Source organism: Rattus rattus, chromosome 4, assembly GCF_011064425.1.
Source record: "Rattus rattus isolate New Zealand chromosome 4, Rrattus_CSIRO_v1, whole genome shotgun sequence".
Lineage (NCBI taxonomy): Eukaryota > Metazoa > Chordata > Mammalia > Rodentia > Muridae > Rattus > Rattus rattus.
The window spans coordinates 36,836,970-36,862,508 of NC_046157.1; positions in this window are offsets into that span (position 1 = coordinate 36,836,970).

The window sequence follows — 25,539 nt, forward strand, 5'->3', positions numbered from 1 at the left end:
AATCGAACGTGTATAGGAGATCCTAAAGAAATTGTAAGTAGGAAGCATTTAGGACCCAGATGAACAGGTGCAGTGGACAGAGTTGGTTAAAAGTGACTGAATTCCAGTTTGAACCTGCTATGAATAGAAAGGAAAGATATTGATCTATAGAAACAAATTGCTCTCTTTCCCTTTTTTCCTTGCTTCAGTGTCAGTATAATTTCAATTTTAGATGTTTAAGAGAAACTAATCCTATCAAATTATAATAAACAATCTGTTAGTTTGCACCCTGCCAATTCTTAATCTAAGAGAAGAGACTTAATTTCAGAAATTATAAAATTGTCTAAACTTGAGTCCTATGTCTAGAATGCACAACTTGGTTTAACCACTCTCACAGATGGGACATGGTATCTTCTCATTCTTTGTGTTTGTAATGTGTCTACTCTGTGTGTGTGTGTGTGTGTGTGTGTGTGTGTGTGTGTGTGTGTGTGTGTGTGTGTGTGTGTGTGTGCTTGGTAACTTGTTTGCCTTTTGAGATGATGTCTCCTAATCTAAGGCTAGTTTCAAACTCGCAGTTTTTCTATGTATCTATCCTGCACAGTGGTTTTCCTGCATTATCACATTTTAAATTAGCATAGATAGGGTAGGTTGAACCTTATGGTTTCCTTTTTGACTCACTTGTGTAGTTACCAGAAATCAAAATAAAAGAAAGGGAGGGTGAAGTGTTATACTGGTGGTTTTCAACCTGTGGTTGACCTCTACACATGTCCTCCTGCATATCAGATATTTACATTACAACTCATAACAGCAGCCCAGTGAAATGATGTTATGGTCAGAGTCACCTCAACATGAGTAACTGAAGGGTTGCTGCATTAAGAAGGTTGGGAATCATGGTGTTAGACAATATTAGCTTCTCTGTTACAACGTGAGTTGCTATGCATTTGGAATCCTGGGGAATTGTGAGTTTTAGGACACAGGTTAATAGGTACAAATAGGTACTTCCTTAGGCAGATTGCTGTATTTTTTTATGCTTTGTTGGGTGTGGCTTTTTTGTAATTTGTTTAAACTGTTTTCATTGAAACAAAAATCAAAGCAGACCATTAATGTTTGTGAGAAACTGTCTTAAAAATAGGGTATGTCCGTCTTTTTTATTGGATATTTTATGTATTTACATTTCAAATGTTAACCCCTTTCCTCCCTCTCCTATACCCCTTCCCCTGTTTCTATGAGGATGCTCCCCCTCCCACCCACCCTCCCACTCCCTCATCAACACCCTAGCATTCTCCTACATTAGGGAAATGAGCCTTCACAGGACCAAGGGCTTCTCCTATTGATGCCAGACAATGCCATCCTCTGTTACATATGTGACTGGAGCTATGAGTCCCTCCATGTGTACTCTTTGGTTGGTGGTTTAGTCCCTGGGAGCTGTGGGGATTCTGGTTGGTTGATATTGTTGTTCTTGATATGGTGTTGCCAACCCCTTCAGTTCCTCCAGTCCTTTCTCTAACTCCTCCATTGGGGTCCCCATGCTCAGGTTAGCTGCTAGCATCCACATCTGCATCAGCACAGCCTCTCAGCAGAAATCCTTATCAGGCCTCTGTCAGTAAGCACTTCTTGGCATCAGCAATAGTGACTGGGTTTGGTGGCTGCATATGGGATGGATTCCCAGGGAAAAGAGTAAAGAATGACTATCAAGATAGGGCTTTGGCATTCTAGCAAAAATAAAATAAATAAAATAAAATAAAATAAAACAAGGAACCTCTACATTGTACTAGAAGAGTAATTGAACTGGTATGTCAATTTTATTTTAAAGACCAAGGACATTGGTATAAATGAACAAGACATGGAGGGACGTTAGAATCTTTATGTGATTTGACAATCACACATAGCCTGGTGATTTCTTCATGCATGGAAGGAGTGGAGTAGATTTGATCATATTTCTGCTAGGTTTGGACTGGGGGTACAAGATCAGACCTGCCTCCCAGACCCGTAGTCTTCACCTTAGCACTACATTCAGAAAGAAGCTGGATTAACAACGTCTCCCTTCATTCACTTACCTTCTTTTTAGTGTGAGAAGTGAGCATTCGGTACTTGTCCATCTAGAGAAAAGTCGGGGGGATATTATAGGGCCCCTCTGCACTCTGTCCTTCTCCTACAATGTTGCAATCTTACAAAATTGTGCCACTTGTGTCCAAATTAACAAATTAGTGTTGCTAGGATTGTTAACAACTAGCATAGACATTTTACTTCAAATTTTCCAGTTTTTCAATTATTATCATTTTTTAAATCTCTCTACTGGTCTAACTCAGGACAGTTCTATTTTATTTTGGTTTCCTTTTCTGTTCTGTCCACCATTTCCTATCTCTTTTTGCTCCAGCTTCCTACATCTCTGATCTTACCATCTTTTTCATTTCCCAGCTTCCCTTCCTGTTTCCAACATTTTATTTTATCAGCTTGCTCGCAGGCAAAGTGCTAAATGTTATATGTTGAGATGTAGTGAATTATCTAGGGAATTTGAATAAAAACCTGGGAAATGGAAGAGTACTGTGAAGAGTTGAAAAAAATTGGACATGAAACCTCTGTTAAAACTCCTAAGAAAAACAAAAAGCAAAAAACCAAAAACAAAAAAACAACAACCGTGTTTTGCAGAAGAGCAATGGATCTAGGATAGAGCATATGTGAATGGATCTAGGAGGGATGAAAGGGAAAAGCTTCAGTGAGAATGTATTTTATAAGAGAATTATGAAATAGAAAAAAATAAAACCTTGCTTTGATAGACCACCCTTATTTTTGCAACTATAAGTTGAGATCTGTTACCTTGTAAAATAGAATGTTTGTATAGTTTTGTAAAGGAGCTCTAGCAACCAAATCTTAAAGCATAGCAGGAGCTTTACTTGAGGACTGTTATTGTATTCCATACTCTTTTGTTCATTTTGTTTTATTAATTAATTAGTTTATTAGCATCCCACATGTTGCCCCCTCTCACGATCCTGCCTCACAGAGTTGTTCTCTTCATCCCCCTTCACCTTCACCTCTGAGAGGGTCCCCCCATCCCCGCCCCAGCAATGCCTTTCCCAGAGTATTCCATACTCTTGAAGACAGTGCCAGTGCCTTGTATCTGCTCTTAGGATGAGTTGGGATGCTGTAGAAATTAGATCTAGTCTTAAGATTTAGGCAATAACTGTGAGCCTATGATTCCAACAGCAAAACAAAGGCAAAAATGCCTAGCTTTCATCAACAGACTAACAAGACATCACATCCAATTAATCTTAAGATGAAGAAAATTTAACTGGATTGTTTGTTTGTTTGGGTTAAGGACTGATGTGAGCAGTAGACCAAATTGTGAAGAGATGGGCGACTATTAAAACCACCAGTAAAGACAAAATTTAATATAGAAGTAATAACCATTAGGTTGAAAAAAGGAAAATTATATTTCACATTATGGAGGCTTAAGTGTTTTTTTTAAAAAACCTTTTTATTGTTTCTTTGTAAATTTCACATTGAGTAACCCAGTCCTGATCACTCACTGTTCCCTCATAGCTGCTTTTTGCCCTTGCAACCGCCTCCCAACTTAAGTAAAACACTTATAAACAACATCAACAACAATAAATAAATATATAAATAAATAAAATCAAAGCACAGAAAACAATTTTTCATGGAACCGGTAGAGTGTTACAGTGTGTCCCACAGTATAACCCTATGTCGACACATCTTCACTTGCAAGTTCATTGTAACCAGTCATTGGTCTGGTTGAGATCTCTGTCTTCTGTGACACCATCAATATTGTCTCCTCCTGGGACTCTTCATGGTTATTCTGTTGTTACCCTGTGTCATGCAGATCCTGCAGCTTTAGATCAGCAGGACTGGCCCTTTCTCATGACCCAACAGTTAACAAATGATAAAGATTCTGGGATGGGTCAATTCAGAGCTCTGGATCTGGGCCTGGGTAGTAGCACTGCTCAGCGTGCTGGCTCTCGGTTATCCACACCACCAGAGAAAATTCTCCAGCACTGCTCTGGACAGGCTAACCTGTGCTGCCATTGGCATGAGGCAGGGTCCACTCTCCTGCTCTCATGTGATGGCTCATCTGCTCCCAGGCCTTCAGAGCCAGCTCCACTGTGCTGCCCAGTCAAGGTAAAGGACCCTCTTTTCCAAGTGCTGCAGCCTGTAAGAAGCTGGGTCAGCTCTCTGTCTCTCACACCCTCAGTATTGGCTTACCTGTGCCTTTGCCCTCAGGGCCAGCTCAACTGCGTTGCCCAGGCGAGATGCAGAGCCCATTCTACTGAGTGCTATAGTCGGTGAGGGACAGGGCCAGCTAATCAGCTTCCTTTACCCCAGGTCCAGGTCTCCCAAATATTGCAGGTGAGGGACGAGAGGTAATCACCCCTTCAGGAACACCACCTCACACCACAAGGGTGGCAGGGCCAGCTCTCCACATTCTTGTCCTTGACCTTGCTGCCAGCTCAGCTGTGCCCCCTGCACTAGTGTCAGTTCTACTGGGCTGTCCAGACAAGGTACAGGGCCCACTCTGCTGAGTGCTGATGCTGGCAAGGAGTAGGGCCAGATCATCTTTAGGAGTCTAGGCCTAGTCTCACAACTGGTGCAAGTCTTGAAGGGCAAGGGGCTTGGAATTCATAATCCCTGCACCCATGTTACCCCACAGCAGAAGAGTGGCGGGGCCAGTTCTCCTGATCTCTAACCCTCAGGCTGGCTCACCTACACCCCAATTGTGGTGCAGGAGGTACGGGACCAACTCTCTAGAGTGCTGAAGGTGGTAAGAGACAGGGCTAGCTCCCCCACGGTCATGATCCTGGGATCAGGTCTTCCAATTGCCTCAGGTAGCGAGAGGCAAGGGATCCGAGGGCGTCTCTTCCCTCTCAACTCTAGTCCTTGGCAGATTTACCCCGACTCCCACCACCAGGGTCACATTCACTCTGATGTCTGGGTGAGGCACAGGACCTACTCTTTAGAGTGGTAAGGCATTGGGCAAGCTCTCAAGAGCACCACATCACGTGAGGGAAAGGCCAGTTATGTACATCTCCTGGATATCCACATGGTTCCTGGTGGGTCCCTGGTGGCTTCCCCCCTGACAGACCCATGTTCTCCAGGGGTAATGTGAGTCGAGGACATGAATGCCAACCCCTGCCACTGTGTAACCAAGGACTTAGACATGGCACTCAGAAGCAGCTCAGACTGCGACCTCACCATGGTCTGAGGTACCAGAGCTCTCCTCTCATAACACAAAACTCCTTTCCACCCTTGAGTCTCCAGTGCCATCTCTCTTCATAATGCTCAAGCTGCTCTACTTCTTTTTACCTTGCATTGGTCTACCACATATTCCAGCAAGTAGGTGTCTATAGCCTGCCTGTGTTGTGCACTGGAGAGCAGGTCTATTGGTGATGTGGTATTCTTCAGATCTCTGTCTGTCTGCCTTCTCTTACACTGCACCGCCTGGATTTGATTTGATTTTTATGTGTCCTAGGCATAAGACAGCTTTGGCTACCAAGCCAGGCATCAAGTTAAGAGGAACAAAGGACTGCCATCTGTCCTACCCCTGACTGATATAAGAACACCACCACCAACACACATCTCTTTTGACTTAAAAGTCTTTTTACCTTGCCAAAATTTATGTGAAAACAGAAGAGAAATCCTATGAACTTTACAGAAAACATTGTCCAATGAGGGAACATTTTAGGCAGTTTTCTTTTCCCTTCGAAACAGTGTGGAAGATCGGTCAACTTGTTTAAGGTGACATATATAAGTGATGATGCAGCTCACCATGAGCCTCCAGGGACCAGCTACAACGTAATTAGATTGGCACCCTTCACAAAGTTGCTTTCTCGCTTGCTCGCTCGCTGAGTCTTTGCTTCTAAGTGGTTTAAACACACACACACACACACACACACACACACACACACACACACACACACACTAAAAACTTTCCCATCCTGTGAGCCTTGTAATTTAAGATGCATGAAAATTACCACTATCTTTCTCTCTTATTTTGTTTTTTTCCAAGCCACCGACTTTCCTTTGCTTAAATTAATAGTGTTTACAACCCTCCCTATCACAGATTCCAACATGTGGATCAATTTTCTGGAGTCTGCAACAATGTGTATCCTTATGTGTGCCTCTGAAGACAGGGCTCACCCTGAGTGATGCTTTTCAGGCAATGCTAATGGGTAGCTGATAGAGGACTACTTAATACACAAGGTTAGTTGTAAGGAGCATCAGATATGTATGAAAGAAAAGCAAATAACACCCCTAAGTAGGAAGAATGCTGGCCACATGGATTCAAAAGGAAGCTACATTACAAAGACATAGTTACATTCATGTGTCTCTGTCTTACTTTAATTGTTCTCTTTATGTGTAAGGTGGCCATAGGGAATACGGCAAGATTTCTAGAAGTAACCAAGCTTTTCCACCTGCTCTTGTTGTTACTTAAGAGAATTTATCACTGATACACTTGAGAAGGAGAATGTGTGCTGTGTGTTATGAGCAAACCCAAAGGCATGATTTACCACTGAAGGAGATCTGCAGGGGATCAGCAGTGTTTGCAGCTTTCATTCTAGTTACCCTATGCATTGGGTTGACAATCCTTAATACCCATTGGGGCTATCTCAAAAAGTAAAAGGTTCTCATGTGTAGAGATAAAGACAAGAGTCAAAAGCATTGGTCACAGGACCCCATTGGCTGTTTTAGGGGAAAATACAGTAGAAATGACTAAAACATCACAATCTTCCAGTAGCCAGTTTTTGGCCCCGTGCTTCACCCGTGTCAGTATATAAATATACAAGCTCCTTGGCACAGAGCCTAGCTGTGTCAGCCTTCTCTTGGAGTGTCATAAACTATGCTATTACAAATATGGCCTTATAAGCCACAGGGATACATTTTTTCACACCCATGGAGGCTGAATGTCTAAGTCTAGGGTCTGAGGTTTAATGTGATAGGGTGAGGGTCTTCTTCTGGGTTGTAAACTGTCAACCTTGTATCATATGGCAGAAAGAGGCACAGAGAGCTCTCTGGGGTCCTTGTAAAGGCGCTAATCCCATCCACAAGATTTCACTCTCCTGATTGAAATTCATTCTAAAGGCTCCATCTCATAATGCCATTATATAAAATGCTGCTTTACCCACACATGCTTTTGGAAGCAGCAAAACCATCGAGTTCTGTAGATCCTCAGACCTGGCTTTTTGACATCTACCTATGAGGCATCTTCCCACTAAGGTTTGAGAATTGCTTTGGAAGAAAGCTTTGCAAATTCATCTTAAGATTTATTGTCTAATTTAAGAGCCCGGATTTATCTCCAGAGGGAAGGCTAATCAGGTATATTCTTTAGAGCTTCCAATGGCAAATTGATTCCACATGTGAGATTCGTAGATTCCAATGGCTATTCTCATTAGACAAAATGACTTCCAGTTGTCGAAAGGAGACTGCACTCCTCTGTATTCCAACTCCATCCTCGTATAATTTTGGGAAGTGGATACAAACTCACGTAGGAGACTAATCTCTTGCTTTAAAGATTTGATATAAGCAAACATCATGGGTAAATGATTAGCCCTGGATGGAGGCACAGAGAAAATTGTGACAGAAGCATAGTTCAAATAAGAGGAGAAAGGAGGTGTGTTCTTTTGTTCTGGACAAAATAGAGGTTGTTAGAGTAGGTCCTCCATCATGAGAGTGAAGCCTTATGAATGGGATTGGTGCCTTTACAAGACCCCTAGCGAGCTCTTTGTCCTCTTCTTGCCACATGACATGGAGTTGACAATTTATAACACAGAAGAAGACCCTCACCACAATACATTAAATCCTCAGACCTAAATCTTAGACATTCAGCTTCCACAAGTGTGAAATGTTAATTAGCAGAATCGATGCTGCTCTGAGTAACAGCTCCCACAAGGCACTGGGGCCTGTGAGAGTATAGGCTGGGATAGCCTGCGCTCTCCCAATGAAGAGAGTGAGTTATGTTCCCTTTGTTTCTGTCTTCTCTATCCATTTTTCCATCCTCTATCTGAATTGAGCATCATTAGTTCCCTTATAGCGCTTAGCATTTTATGAAATGAAAACTCTCTGTGCCTTCCCCGGAGACTTTCTGTTTCTTTAGATTTAACGGTTTTCATTTCCAACTTCTTTTTGACGTCACTGCTTTGGTATGTCGTAGGAGTTGATGCACTAAGGCTGAAAAACCACTGGCACCCTCATCTTCAGATACAAGTGCTGGCACATGAGATGTGAGAAAATGGAATAAGGAGCTGGAGAGAGAAATGGTAGGATATTTAGAAAGGAAGGAAAGGCCATAGTATATTTGGTCTATGTTAATGATTCCATACCTAATTAGCAGTTTGCATGCCCGTCCCTACTTCTGATGGGGACAGTCAACAGCACCCAGAGGTGCCTCTCTTGCTGCAGGTGAAGCTGACTCCCTTATTTTTGTTCTAGCTCTTCTTTTTACATTATCTTCCACTGAAGGAAGAAGGCAGTCCTTCCACCCCCACTGTAGAAGGAGGAGGGTCTCTTGACAAAGGTTTGCCATACATTTTTATTTTAATTTGGATAGATTTCATGTTGTCATCACATAATGGAGGAAAGGAGAGCCAAAACGAGTAAAAATTTGAGCAGTCAGCAAACCCTCTGGTGCTCCGTTCTTAACATTTATGAGATGAAGCCATTTTCTGCATCCCCTCTGCCCTGATACAGTGTCATGAATTTGGATTATATGTCAATTATCTGAATTTACTTCCCCGTGTGCTCTCCGTTGAATATGAATGTGAATTTTAATTTAAAACTTTTTTTTATGTACAAGAAGACTTCCCATAAGAGCTATGCTGTAACCACCATTCTGGGCTATTTTGTACGCACCAAACCATCTTGTCTTTCCAAGGTCAGCCGTTGCACTCCATCATTGGAAAGGAAGTAGGACGTATGGCTCTGGTTAATCAAATTTCATGCTCTGCTGCCTTCGTCTTATGGCCTCTTTGCTAATTGATCAAGTTTTCAATTAAAACCTTCCATCTTTGTTTTAGTCCTTTGTTAAGGATTTTACTCCATTGGATGATTTCATGAGATAGAAGCTGCTGTAAGTCTCTATTAGCCCCCCATTTGATGTGGCCAATGGAATTAGAAGAGCAGCTAGGAATTAGAAGAACACTGTCTTGTTTCTTGTTGACATCATCCCGCCTCTCCTGGTGAATTGTTTTTCCTTGGACTCTTTGGTGCATGAGAATTAAAACTTTTGAACTATTTCTGTAGGGGTGGATTAATTCAGTGCATTTGTTACCAGGCTGTTTGTTTCTAAGCTCTCCTTGCGCACTTTTCAGCCGTCCTGCTCAGTGGCAATTAAGCAAATCAGGAAGGAGAGCTTCTCATGCAGCAGGAAAAAGTGACTGTAGTTAATAAATGAAAAGTATGTGATGTTTGCTTTTAGGTAGGGTGCTTCTCTGGAGGTCTTTCTAATGAGCTTTAAAATTACTTGATTACCTACCCATTTTATTGTTTTTATAGATCAGTTATTGCTAACACATCAAATATATGTAGCTGCACATCTTCCTGATTATTCCCATTTATACTTGATACGGAAACCTTCATCCCCAAAGCTGCAGTAAATCAATTCTGCCTTGAAATTCACTAATGGATAGTGGATTCAAATGTAGTAGTTATTAAAATCAATACTTATAAAAATGGAAAACATATTGACTCGATCTATATAAATAAAATTTGCACGTTGAAAAAAATAATCCTTAATTTGAAAATGAGGCAAGGCTGAGGGTGTCAGCCCTGAGGGAGAAACTCAGACACTGTTTCATCGAGGGCTTTGTAACGCATCACAGGCTGGATTAACAGTTTACTGTTTAGAACTTTCGGGATTTGAAAGGCTCAGTTTATGATAATCTCCAAGTAAAGTGAGAAAAGACCCAGAAAATATTCTGCTACAAGAGGAAAATTTACTTTAAGTTGTATTGCTGTATTTGAAATCCCCTGATGTTGAGAGTGGACCTGTGTATCTTGTCATTTGTCCTGTGGCATGCTGTTGACACTGCTACAGTAGGTTTAGGGTACATACTGTTTTACAATGAATGATAATTTTAGTTAATATCTATTCCTTTATAGCTCATGTCATGTGATGTTTAGCTTGTTTCATGGTTCAAAAATGGCAAAAAATAAAGTTTTTAGTGGCAGATATGACTAGAAGGTGTGACATGTGTGTTAATAAGTACATTAAACCTTGATGAAAGTTTGAGAGGGAACACATCAACTTGTGAGAAATATTTGAACCATGTTCAGCATGCACAGTCAACACTATAAGAATTGTAGGCCAGTGTGCACTTGGTGATATTTTCTGGAGAGGACATAGAACCTGTTTAAAGAGGAATCTGGGAAACTATTTTAAAATCTCCCTGTATTTTCAGAAGGCAATGCACTGAAAAAATTAATATTTTCCCCAAGAGTATGACTTCCTATTTCAAAGACTAGTTTTAAGTCTGCAGAAATAAAATTCTTCAACTATTCCAGTGGTTGCTTGTCTTATAAAAAATCAGTTTGTTTTAAAAATGTATGATGGGTTGTAGCTGATAAAATTGAAATCTACCATATCATAAATTCAAAACCAATTTTGTCTAAGAATACGCACTTTCAGAGGGAGAGGTATCTTCCCCAATACTCCATTGTTTGTAAGGCCGGTGTCCTCTCACTCTGAAGGGTTAGTTGGATCACTTGATCATATTGTACTTCTTGAGGCTCACATTAACAGACTTTCAGTATTATCTGAGAAATTATATTATTACAAGGTCTCCCAAGTTCCTCACATTCCTTCTCATTCTGGTGACGGTTGTCATATAAACCCTCTGCAGGCAATTCTTATGGCCCTCTGAATGTACAAGAAAAGAAAACAAAAACAAAAGCAAACAATCAAGGTTAAAATTCTGGCCTCTGAGAAAGATTTTGAACTTTATTTACTCAGGATTTTGTAACCACAGAGAACAACAACCTTACTTATGATGGATGACGTAACCCCGACTGTTGAGTGCCTTCTCTTACAGCTCAGTTCCTAGTTGAAGTTTGACAGTTGAAGAGTGTTTATGTAAGGACACTTAGCTTTCTTCAGGGAAGTAATATTTGTTAACTTACCCATGTTTTAGTGATGGACCTGCAGTCGTGCACATAAAGACTACATTAATTGAACTCAATGAGTTATGAATATAGTACATGACGTTTGGAATGCGACATGACAGGGGTCAAAAAAATTGAAAGGGACATGGGAGTGTCTATGACCATAAAAATTGCATACATGTGTAAGATTCTCAGTGAATAAATGAAAAATATATGTAGCATATTTGACTCTGTTTGTAAACATATATGTGCAGATATAGCATTTCTGGGAATGTGATAATGGCTTGTCCTCACTGACTATGGACCCCATTTCCATGATTTCGCCAACAGTATTTATTAGTGTAGCTTTTGGTAGATAATCAGTGTCTTTTTTTCTTTGTTTTACTAAGTATAAATATAATAAAAGTTAAAGCTTTAACATGGATATCGCCCAACTGATGAGTTTGCTGATAATTAATCAGAAAGTCTGGATGTTGCCCAAACATGCTTTCCTGTGTACTCGAGGACACATGGTTGATGGGGAATGGTACTCGTAGCTTTTGCCGAGTCTTTTACATTTTAAAACTTTTATTTTCTGTAGAAGGATGTTCTGCCTGAATGCCTTTCTGTACCTAACCTGTGTTCGGTACCTGCAGAAGTCAGATAGATCACCTGAAACTGGAGTTGCAGATAGTGGTGAGACACCATGCGGGTGCTAGAAATCAAAACTCAATCCTGTGAAAGATCAGCCAGGGCTCTTGAAGACTGAGCCCCAGGACCTTATATGTATAAAGCAAAGCCATGCACTCTTCAGGCCACACAATGTTTAAGAACCCCTATTTTATAGAAGAGCAGTCAGTTCTCACTGGATCCTAGAAAACTACTTGAACGAAATGGTGTGATTCCAAAGCCTTTGTCTTTCTACTGCATACAAATTCCTGCTACATTGTTTCCACCCAGAAATATTCTACAAGTTATAAATTTAGAAGAAGCCCCAGACTTTGCTCCAGAAGTTCATTCCCAATATACTGTGACATCATCTCTCATCACATCCTAAAGAGATAGAAAGATGAGTACTAACACCAAGATATCGTAAATGAAAATGTAGGACTTCAGAAGTTGTTTTAAATCTAGACTTTTTCTGAAATTTGCAGAAAGCCCACATTATATCAGATCACATTTTATCATGTACCACAAAAGAATATATGCTGTATGACAAGTGTTATAGGCAGAACAATAATTACTATACTAAGATTATTGTTCTCAAAAATTGGTCATGTAACTGTCTATGTCTTTCTTTATCTAAAACTAAATTATGCAATAAATTTCCTGCAGCTATCTATCTATCTATCTATCTATCTATCTATCTATCTATCTATCTATCTATCATCTATTTGTATCTATAGTGTTTAAAGTGTCTTAATGTGATCATATTTTACAACAGAATATTAGAAAAATGACAAGTATAAAGATCTTCCATTTTAAAAAGACAAATCCAATTAAAAGAAAGAACATTTTTATTTCCTAAAATTGGCACCTTTTCGGATTATATGCAGTTATCTAAGGCACATGTCAGGGTTTAGTTTTGGGAAACCCCGAAGAGATCAACATTCACAGAAAGTCAACTCTCTCATATAAAATGATACAGCATTTAGATCTAGTCTACATTTATCCTTTTTATACATTAAATAGCTTCAGATTACTTAATGAGACTGATGCAGTGTATAATTTTAAAATATTAGTTATATTCTATTGTCTAGTGAATGCAGGCAAGAATGTGACTGTACATGTTCAGTACAATAGTTTAAAACAATGTTTATATAAGTTAGGGTGAATTCATGGATTTGTAACCCACATATAAGAGCAGCTTACTATGCATGAATGGGTATATAATTCACTTTAAATGTGTAGTTATTTAAAGTCTCTGTGTGTGTCTGTAGAAAGCTGTAGGAGGGTACCATGCAGAAAAATGTTTTGGGGATGCAAACAGCATCTTGCAAAAGGAACATTGGAAGAAGAAAACGAAGCAGGCAATAATTTGTAGGTGTATTACTTAACTGTTATATACATATCCACAAATCGACAACTATTTGGTTTGAACTTTCTTTTTATTCTCTTACCATAGGCTTCTCCAGTGAGTTGACCTTCAGAACATCAGAGCCATTGAGTTTCCAAAGCAGTGGTTCTCAGCCTGTGGGTTGAGACCACTTTGGGGGTTTGAATGACCTTTTCACAGGAGTTGCTTAGCATCAGAAAACACAGATACTTATATTTCATTTCATAACAGTAGCCAAACTACAGTTACGAAGTAGCAGTAAAAAGTACTTCATGGTTGGTATCATGAGCAACTGTATTCAAGTGTTGCAGCGTCAGGAAGGTCGAGAACAATGGATCGAAATCAGGCTTAATAGCATAACACTGGATGTATCATTTTATTTACTCGGTTATAATTTTCTTGAAGTTAGTGAGCAGGTCCTGCACAGACACAAAGGGCAAGAATTGCACAAGCACACACAAGAGGGAGTATGACTGTAGTGTGATGTTTCCTAGTGAGATATGAACAAATAATTATTCACTCCAGGATGGACACCTACTAAAGAGCAAATCAATAATCTAAATCAAGTATAGTTTATTTAACTGGTGTGTTTAGTGCAGTTAATTACAGGAGGATTGCAGAGGTGTTTCTTAGCCCTTGACTTCAGTGTATCACTGAAAAGTCCACTCCAGCATGGATACTGCTGGAAATCTACAGCCCTGGACCTCCGTACACAATTTGCAATGGCTCAGCTGTTTGGGGAGTCTTCTATTTCCAGTAATTACTGCTTTTATAGCCTGGGCCGGGGCAGGGGGGAGGGGTTGAATCCTGCAAATTTTGCTAACTTCCTGAAACTTGTTAGTTTCCATTTTCTTAACATCCTGAGTCACATAGTTCCCCTTTCCCTCCAGGTGGGTTTGTTTTAATTCAAAGGAAAATTACACGGAAAGAGTTCACTAGTTTCTGCAGGCCCTACCTATCACACACTCTCACATGCATATTTTGGAGGAGAAATACAAAAGATCACTAATGACATTTCCTTATCCATGTCTGGGAAAGATAAAGGTAGATGCTGTGACTTCTGTATGGGCTCTTCTTTTAATGTTTTTTTTTTTTTTTTTTATTATTAACTTGAGTATTTCTTATATACATTTCAATGTTATTCCCTTTCCCGGTTTCCGGCAAACATCCCCCTCCCCCCCCCTTCCTTATGGGTATTCCTCCCAACCCTCCCCCCTTGCTGCCCTCTCCCCAACAGTCTAGTTCACTAGGGGTTCAGTCTTAGCAGGACCCAGGGCTTCCCCTTCCACTGGTGCTCTTACTAGGATATTCATTGCAACCTACGAGGTCAGAGTCCAGGGTCAGTCCATGTATAGTCTTTGGGTAGTGGCTTAGTCCCTGGAAGCTCTGGTTGGTTGGCATTGCTGTACATATGGGGTCACGAGCCCTTCAAGCTCTTCCAGTTCTTTCTCTGATTCCTTCAACAGGGTCCCGCTCTCAGTTCAGTGGTTTCCTGCTGGCATACGCCTCTGTATTTGCTGTATTCTGGCTGTGTCTCTCATGAGCGATCTGCACTCACATTTTGATCATCCGTCTTGAGTTTCATTTGTTCTAGGCATCTAGGTAACTCAAGCATTTGGGCTAATAGCCACTTATCAATGAGTACATACCATGTATGTCTTTCTGTGATTGGGTTAGCTCACTCAGGATGATATTTTCCAGTTCCAACCATTTGCCTACGAATTTCATAAAGTCATTGTTTTTGATAGCTGAGTAATATTCAATATGGGCTCTTCTGATGGATTGAACCCAAGGTGTTTGAGTAGTTCTTGGGGATGCTGCACCCATTGCTTATAGCCACCTTATATACAGTTGGAAGATACATCAGAGCCCGGAGAGCTGTTCTTCAAGCTCATTTTATTAGCCATGGGTGCAGTAACAGGCAGTATTTGCAAATGTTCTTGGCAAGGAAGTGTAGCTCCATGACTGAGTTTTAGCCAAGATAAGGCAAGTAAGTCTTTTGCACAGCTCTCAGGAATAAAGAACCACTCCCACATCACCCTCCAGTTATTTGCTACTTCAGCCTCAATAGAATGGGCACAACCAAAGATGACATAGGAAGATGTGGGTTTTCTGGGAAAACCCTATATGAAAGCTACTTTGGTATCTAAAGTGTGTGATTGACTGACAGTTTTCCAGAACTGAAAACCAATCATTTTCCCACTCATTAATTGATTAATTAATTAATTAATTAAAATTTGATCACAGAGGCCCCTCCTCATGGTCACCCCTCACATTGCTCCTCCTCAACCCGTTCCCTTCTACTCTGAGAAGGGGTAGACCCTTCCCCTGGGTACCAACCCACCCTAGTACATCCGGTCACTGCAGGACTAGGTGCGTCCTTTTCCACTGAGGACAAACAAGGCAGCCCACCTACGGGAACAGGATTCACAGCACGCAACAGAGTCAGGTACAGTCCCTGCTTCAGTTGTTGGGAGACCCCACATAAAGACCAAGCTGCACTTCTGCTTATGTATGTGCAAAGTTCAGGAAAACCAATTGTTTTGAACATGAGAAGTGAAAGAAACCCTACTGGCCTTTACAGATATAGAAGAAATATAGTAGAAGTACATTTAATGAATTTGTCCCATATCTGAAGCAGCATTTGAACCAAACAATTATATCTCATAATTCAAAGGAAAGATAGATATTTAAGATTATTGGCTAAATTATTATTTAATAGAAATTATTTACCTAGTTCTTGATACAAATCATCCTGAGTACTGGAAACACTGGATAATAACTTGATGCCAATCCGTCAGTCAGCTACTAAGGGAAATAGACACATGTAAGGTTTATGAGCTTCCCTTAGCCTCGAGTAGTATTCTAATGCTAGCCCGAAACACTATCCTAAATAATAATTCAGAAGGTGGTGTTTTTGATTTTCTTTGTTTCTATGTTGTTAAGGCATTGCCTCCAAGCCCCGGTGTAGAATTCGGGAACTAATTAAATAGGTAAGAGAATGAAAGTCTCAGGTTGGGAGCTTTGGAGTCAAATATTAGATTTCAGAGCAAAGACTTGAGAGGTCCTGACAACAACGATAAATTCAGTTTACTAAATATGTACCTTTGTTAGTCAGCTTTTATTATCCGTCCAGATATATCACAGGTCTGCCTTTCCCCCAGAGCATCTTAAAGACTTTAGATTCTTTTATAGAGCACATAATATCTTGTCAATTGGATTTGTGTGCTTCACTCTTATTTTTTTTTACTGTCATGAATTGCCTAACTACCAATCTCTGACCCAGGCCTTGGAGATCTTGAGGTTGAAACGGTGCGATAAGGCAGGTTAATCTAGAGAATTTCAGGAAAACAGATAGCACCTGTGCACAAACCTGCTATTGAGGTAACAAGTGTAGTGATTTTATCAGCAGCATCATATGTGAAAAATATGCTGGCCAAACTAATTTTCATATCTAGGTGATTTTGCTGTCCTGACAATACTGGTCTTGTCAAACGCCATACATGCACCTTCTTCCAACACTTTTTTCTTTTTGCATTCTTTTCTAGCTTGTTTCCTCGCACTTCGTTTATGAGGCTTGTTGCTAAAAGCGAAGGAAAATAACGTTTGCCACGCAGGATCCCTTTCTTGGGCTGTTTTGATGAAATATTACAATGATGAAATCAGTAAGATCCTGCATCCTTGTATGTGGCAAATGAGAAATTTCAAAGGGCAAAACATCTGGCTGGCAGCTTCAGGCAGAGTGGGGCAGTGCAGGATCTCAGCGTCTTGGGCGATGAAGGAGAGGGAGATAAAGCATTTAAAGCAAGGGAAGCCGCTCTCTGAACTTAAACATGTCCTACGGGGTTGCAGAGTAGTCAGAATCCTGCTGAGGAACAAGACTTAATGGAGCGAAGGAAGGCAGTCCCAGTTTGAGAATTGCTTTTCTATATTTATGCCACTATATATTCTCGCTGCTGCTGCTGCACCCTCTGTAGCTCTCTTGTCTGCCCCTAGCTAATAGCTACTACGGTGAGAATGTGTGTCATGTCTAGCAGGGCTCAGAGCGCTTCCCTTAGCATCATTCCACTGAATCCTCACAAAAGCCCCATTGGGAAGGTACCACTTTTGTCTTCATTCTGTCAAAGCGAAAACTAAACGAAGATGGGTCTAATTGCACATTTAATAAACGATGTGACAGCTTGACTTTGGTGGCCTGCCTCTTGATAATTGTGCTTCCTGAGCATTAGTCTCTTTCCCCTTCTATCGTTGATTGGAATTGAGAGTTACATATCAAGTCACAAATCTATCGGAATAGCTTTAGGTTTTCTTTTATTCATTGTAGAAGTATTTTATCTATTTTAAGAAAACACACATAAGCAAAAGGAGACACAAAATTTTACACGTAAGTAACAGACCTTGTTACCTTCTTTACATGTGCAATCCTCATGAGTGTGCAGTTCACAATCACTGGGCATGCCTTTATGTTGTCTCGTGGATACAGTATATCCATAGGCATAGGAGCTCATATGCAAGCTTTCATATATACATTCAGGCTGGTTCAGTTGAAGATTGTTTATGGAATGGCGCATGAAAGATGCCTCAGTAGCTACAGTACCTGCCCTGTGTAACTGGAAAATTGTCCCAGAAACAGACAACTCATCATTCAATGGATATTCTAATAAAACCTGCTTTACTGTTTCCTTTACTGTGTGCCCACAATTTCTTGGTTTTTCTTCTTTAGACTTTTATTTGTCTCTCTGCTGTTTTCTTTTTGTCACTAAATAAATGTCTCCTCTTTCTCTTGCTCTTCACTGCTTCTTTTTTATGGTGACCTCTTTATGCCTCAAAACATCAGAGCAGACTTCCATGGTGTGTATCTTGAGGAGAAAATGGAGAGGAGGAGGAGAAGTCTTTCTATGGCATGACTCCTGTTTGAGTGTCAAATGTTGAAATTCTCCAATACGTGGCCAAACTTAGTACTTAAAGCACCACCACCTAAGGACAGAAACACCCACTGGAGCCTTCACGTGCAGTGGGAAATAGTATCTTGGATGGACTCAGATAGTCTTATGTCTAAAAATCCTCCATAACTTTATAAAATATTTATCAAAACTTTTCAGCAGAGATGACGAACCACACAGTTTTGTTGTCCATAGGCTATCCGTTGCTCAGTAATGGTTGGTTGTAACTTAGTGAAAATATGTCTGTGAAACAATAAATGAAACTATTGTATTGATGTCTGAAGAAGATTGACAACAAGGAGACGAAAGCATTTTAGACTACATCTGAAAGGCATGATTAATAGAGCAAAATTAGCTGCAAGCTGCAAAGAACACTGCAGCTGTGTCTGGAAACGCACCTGCTTTTCATGTGTTTGAGCATCTTTTCAAAAGGAGCAAGGACCGGATAAAATTCTGTCTAAATGATGCCTAAGAGCTGATGTCCTGTGGGTTATGTTTCAGGATGCACACATTACAGTAGGACCCAATGATGAGAATGGAATTAAAATGTGCCAAATACATGATTTTAAAAGTGTTCTTTAAAGTGTCCAAGTCAGGGAAGGAATCCAGATCAAGAAAATGTAATGAAAATATAAACACAATATATATAAAAATGTATGGAATGGTGCCAAAATAGCACTTAGGGAAAAATTTATCACTCAAAATACCTCCAATTTGGGAGGACAAAAGAGAAAAACAATTAGCTATGCCTCTATCCAAAGTCATAAAGAAAAGAAAAGAATCTTCCAAAAAAAAAAAAAGATAGGAGAAGAGCGACTGCTAAAATATATAAATGGAAATTATGGAAATAAAAATCAAAATGGAATGTGATGCACAGTAAAGCAAAGATTAAACACTTACGTGTAAATGCAGATGCTGTAAATGGTGTTTAAAGCTAGCAACACTTATTGGAAGAATACTGAAATCAATGAAGAGGCAAATCACAGAGATATGGAGCTACTGCTCTAAATGTATTTGATGCTCTCCCTGCTCCCTATTCTTTCAATACTATCTCAGCAAAGACACAAACAGAATTTCAGGGCTTTTTTCGTAAAGTGATGAAAATTTTAAGAATGTATCTGGGAACTGGAAAAGGTAAAGATTCTGAAAAGAATTCTCCAGAAGAGAAATGGAAGTTGTTAATGATCAGATTTAGACAAAGATCCCAAGTATAAAGCAAGGTTTTCACTTTTATTTGGAAGTAAATTGGTTCGTATACATTAGCGATAATAAACTTTTAAGTTTAGAAATTATGTCCATGAAATAAAGAAGAAAGGGCTCCCAGTACAAAGATTGAAATGCCCATTTTGTAAATGAAAAGGAGATAATTATGGATATGAAAATAGTCACCATGTGTACTCCACATTTTGAATACTTCTTTAGATGTAAAGGGTTCCAAGATACGGTTTGAGCAAAGAGTGAAAAATCAAAACAAACTTTTATAAAGTGTTCATTTAGCACAGAGAGAAAATCCTGAACAATATAGAAAATAATTCAAAGATATAGACGAGTCTTTCACTCCCAAAGCCATTTATTTAACATCTAAGCTCCCACGATACTTAAAATCATGTTATTATTGGCCACAGTTTGCACACCTGTCAAAACCAACCTACTGTGGTAAGAAATAAAATTAGAGAATGCATATTAAACCACTTATACCAATTGAAATGGTCCACCTAAAGTTCAGTGTAATCCCTAACATAAGTGAGTGCTTAAAAAAAAAAGAAAAAACAGATTAATTTAGATCAAAAGTATAAATTCCCCCCATCCTTTTACATTTTTTAGACTTTCACTATAATCTACATTAATTTTTTAACCATGGAATGTATATTTAGGAAAAAGGAAACACCAATTATAACACCAGAAGTAACTGCTATTAATATTTTTATGTGTATACTTCTAAAACTTTACTCTACATAATCTTTACCAAAACCAACAATGTATTATGCAATCTGTCATCACAGTACAGTATATATTTCATTCTGTATCAATAATAAATTTCCCAATTTTACTTTTTATTTGCTTAATATGGTTCAACTCTAAATATCCATTGGAGTTCACTTGACCTTTGACTCATTCCCCCTCCCTTTTTCTTCTGTGACACCTTCAACTTTTCACCATTAACCTCAGCCATTTGTCCAGTGAATAATAATTACCTTATTTGATATTCCAGGGCTTGCCCACAGTGGTAAGTATATAGATAAGGAGCCTTGTCCCATGTGCCAATCACCTGCACTCTCTTGGCTCTAATGGCTTGGTGCATGCCAGCACACAGACTCCATTCCCTTTCACTGTGGTATGCTTCCTGAAAGAGCCCCGCAGCTCCGCCCCATCTGTTACCTTGGGCTGAGTTGTAAAAGAGTTACCTGGACTCCCTGTATAATCATTGGTTCTTTTAGATCTGCCTACTGCTGAAGTATGGAATTTGGATTGCTTCCTACTCTCAGGAAAGGGTTAAGATCAAGTTTACCGTGATTAGTATTTTCTTTAAAGTCAGGTAATTTTAATTGCGGCAGGGATTAGTTTCAATTCCTATTTCTCAACACTTAGAAATGCAACCCCATAGGAAGAACAACAGTATCAATTAACTGAACCCCTCAGAGCTCCCAGGGACTAAACCACCAACCAAAGAGCATTCGTGGGCCAGTACATGGCTCCTGCCACATATGCAGCAGAGGATTGTTTTATCTGGCATCAGTGGGAGGGGACATTGATGACCCAGCAGAGGATGCTTTATCTGGCAAATGGGAGGGTGGGGGTGAGGAGATTGGTTATCATTGAAATGCAAAATAAATGAAAAATATTTTATAAAAATGTTCTTAGAGCATTTCTCTAAGTTCATTTGAGCACCGTTTCCTCCTCTGAACTTTCTGCTGTAAAACCTCATGTACCACACCTATATCTCCAGTCACCTTTCACTCATGTTAAAATCATAGTGTCTTTGTATGAAACCTCCTCTGAGCATGGATTCCAACTGTAATGTGTGGCTTGTTTATAAGTTTCTTGAAGAATTACATTTTCTGTGTCCAATTTTAATACATCAAGTGCTGTTATGTCATATATAAGACTCTATTCTTACTTCTATTCTGCATTTATTGACTTTATTAAACTCCTTGGTATGGCTGTGAGCTTCATTATTACAGTCATTAGATGAAAGGGACAAGCTTTGCTCTGTATTCCTGTTGAAAGTTCCTCCAGTGGGCATATTTCGATGTTATACCAATTCTCTTTACCAATAACAAATGCCAAGATGGCCGATCGGCATTTGTAAAACAAAACAAAACAATCTCAATATACTTTTTTGGATAAATGCCCCCTTTAGAATTTTTTTCATTTAAAATAACAGATTTTTATTGTCAAAAAGATTTTGATGAAGTAAAACAGATCACTGCAAACAAAGCCCCTTTTATATCTTGTTTGTAACAAAAGACATACTCTTGTCATCTCCAGCCTGCATGACCCTCGGTTGCCTTATACAATGGGGTATCTCTTAAAGATATCAGTTGTTGTTTTTCCATTCATGTACTTCTTTTTATCTAGTTTTCCATTAATTACCATTATGATCCTTCAAAGTATTTTTCTATTTTTCATCCTAATAATTTCATAGTAATTATATTTGCTTTGGAGGACCTTGGCACAAATGGAGAGGTGAGAGATGATTTTTTTTTCTAAAACATAAACACATATATTTTTTAAAAAGTTGGGCAGTTTATACACATTTTGAAAAGCTAGTGGAAAACAGTCAAGAAAGAAAATAATTCTTGAGAAACTGGTTCCAGAGGCAGCAAGCCCAACAAGTTGGCCAGTGGACTTTCTTAAAAACTCTGAGCTCATACAGCAGAGGAAAGAAAATAAGGCAGATACTGGAAACATCCTTGATTAGTGCAGACAGAACTCGTTTTCTTAGGAGTGAAGGCAGCTAGAGCAGAGGAAGTAAAAGTCCTACCCCAACATGCAGAAAGAACAGGAAGTCAGGGACTCCTGTGGTTGAATTAGGGAAAGGCTGGAAGACGATGAGTAGGAGGACAACCCCATTGGAAGACCATCGGTCTCAACTAACCTAGATCTCCTGCATTTCTCAGACACTGAACCACAGCCAGGCAGCAAGCTGGTTTGAGAACCCCAACACATATATAGCAGAGGACTGCCTGGTTTGGCCTCAGTAAGAGAAAATGCACCTAACCCTTAAGACCCTGGGACTTGAGGCCCCAGGGAGGAGAGGCCTGGCCTGGTAGGGTTGGGTGGTGTATGGAGCTGGGGGAGGGGTGGTAGGAAGAGCAGACAACTCTCAGATGGCAGACCAGGAGGTGGATAAAGTCGGGAGTGCACCACCCAGTAAGGGGAAGAGAATAATCTCTGGGAAGTAGAGTTAGAGAGAGAGATCTGGGAGGGAGAGAAGAGGGAGATGGACAAAGAGGGCCCAGTTCAGATATCAGAGGAGATGGAGAAGTACAGAGGGTCAGAAATTTGAAAGTAGGTAGTAGTGGGGCGGGGGGATTTGGGGTAGCCACTAGAAAGTCCCAGACGCCAGGGACCCAAGACGTTCCCAGGAACCAAAATACCAAAATAAGGGGAGATAGAACCTATAGAGACCATATCCAATGGCACAGCCCCCAGTTGAGGGATGGGGTCACTCACCCGCCTCAAAAATATTAATCCAGAATTCCTCCTGTCAAAAGGAAATGGAAAGAAAGGCCATCCATATTGCCCCGCCTAGGGATCCAACCCATCTGCTGATACCAAACCCAGACACTTCCTGGTGCCAAGAAGTGCTTGCTGACAGGAGCCTGGTATAGCTGTTCCGAGAGACTCCAATACAGAGCCTGTCCAATACAAATGCAGATGTACACAGTCAAACATTGAACTGAGCACAGGAACCCCAATGGGGAAGTTAGATCAAGGACTGTAGAAGCTGAAGAGGTTTGTAACCTTATAGGAAGAACAACAATATCAATCAACCAGTCCCCAGGGACTAAACTACTAACCAAAGGATACACAGGGCATACCCATGGCTCCAGCTTGGTAAGTAGCAGACGTTTGCCTTATCTGGCATCACTGGGAGGGGAGACCCTTGGTATTGTGGAGGCTTGATGACCTAGGAGAGGGGAACGCTAGGCCACTGAGGCAGGAGTGGGGGAGACAGAAGGGTGAGTACATTCACTGAGGCAGAGGGATGGAGGGAGGAGGGGATAGGGGGCTTGTGGAGGGGATAACATTTGAAATGTAAATAAAAATAATCAGTAAGATTAAAGATAAACAAACAAAAAAGGAGAGAATAATTGGTGACATTAATCTCATAAAATGAGAATCAGTTATATGGGAACGAAATTTTATGCAATTAAAGGTATTAACTTAAAATACAAAAAATGACGAGTCATAATTTTTATTTAGCTTTTGAATACAACAATACCTCAACACGCAAGTTTTCACTTATATTTATGTTTCAGTTTTGAGTCTACCTTTGTTATTGGGGCCCTTTCCTCATATGGATGGTGTTTTCTGTTGCAAGTTGATTGATTTAAACATTTTTGGATCTGGATAGCTTTGTTATAGTTATGCTTTCTGTATTTCTATAGTTATACTTGAACTTTCTTAAGGGGTATGGCATTTCTACTTGGATTCAGGTTTCTTTGCTTTCAATTCTCTGGTTCTTTGGAATTGGAATATTTCTTTCAAGTGGTGCTCATGCTGAGATGAACTAGTGGGGTCAGACTATCCTCTGTCCGGTGTGAGAACTATATACTGTTTATTCTAGACCATATTTCTCCTTATCTTACCTGACCCCCCTTTTGCACAAACTAACTAGCACTCTGCTGAGCATCTGATGTCAATATCTCCCTTTAGAATTTTAAGAATTTCTTCAGATTATAAATAAGGTGGAGTTGACGAACTGAGACATTGTTAATTAACATCCTTCCCTTCCCAAAGACATCTGCTGCCAGAGGGCTGCATTACAGCCTCTATGCTAAAAGGTCTCTGTGCATCTACCTAATTGATAGCTCTTTGCACTTCTACATTTCTTATCATTGCTAAATTTAAAAAAAATACCATCTTAGGAAAGACACTTTCTGGTCAGGTCACGCTCTCGTGACTCTGGTCCCCGAGTCTTAAGTGCATTCTGGTCCCTGTGTCTTAAGTGCATTCTGTCTTCAGAGATACAGACTAACCTTCCACCTTGGAGGCAAGTGGCCACCACGGGAAATAACAACAGTGTGCAATATTTTGAGAGTTTCTTGGAAAACCTTGTCCAAAAACTCAAAAGAAAGCTTCTCATGCCTGGTATTAGGGGGTTGAAAATCCTGTGCTGACAGTCATGAGGAGGAAAGCGCCTCTCTTCTTCCCCTCCCTTGCCCCATCCAGTCCCCTCCTTCCATCCACCTCAGATATTTATTTTATTTCCTCTTCTGAGAAAGATTCAAGCGTCCTCTCTTGGACCTTCCTGGTTATTTTTGCGTCTTTGGTTCTGTGGGTTGTAGTACAGGTATCCTGTACTTCATGGCTAATATCCGTTTGTAAGTGAGTACATACCATGGCTACGATAGTGGTTTGAAGAAAATCCTCCAAAGCCTGTGGCCACATGATGGATGGTCTTTCACTCTTGCTCTGCACCCATTCTTAATCCACAGACTTCGCTTCAAGCATTAGGCGATGCTGGCACAAGGACGTGCTTTCTGGTTACCTTTGCAAACTGGACTTTTTTTTTTAATACTTTAATCTCAGTGTAGCCTTTTTTTAGGTCGCATTATCATATCGCAATGTAAAGAACAAAGAATTTTCTGATGTCAATAATGAATGACTTTACCAAATATAGATAGAAAGAATATTAGGTCTAAATCACGTAGAAAAGAAATAATGAGGATAAGATAGATTAATCTAATTGAAAACAGATGTCTCATAGAGGAAAATCAATAAAGGAAAGCTACTTTATTGAAATTTCAGTCAAATATATGAAATCTTCAGCAAGCATCAGGAAACATTCTCCATAAAGGGCCAAATGTTTTATATTTTAAGATTTACTGGCAAAGAACCTCTACTGTATTCTTTGGATGTAATGTGAAAAAAAGCATAGGACATTTGGAAATGATTCTACAGAGACATGTCCCGGTAAAACTTACTTTTCTGCCATTGACATTTAAATTTCACATTATTTTAATGTCTTGGGGAATAGTAACACAGGTATTTTATTCAAACATTTAAAACAATAAGAAGTATTTTTAATGTGTGATTACTGTAAGACAGGCAGTTGAGAATATTTACACATGTATTATGGTTTGTCTTTACCTATGAAAGTACCTTGACAGATAAAAAGTAATTACAAAACTAACAATAGAAGAAATAAAAATTGTGAATTCATCTAGAAAGCTAAATTATTTTACCCATTATGAAAACTGTCCTAAATAAATTCTAAAATAAACTGAGAAAGAATAGCATCCTTCT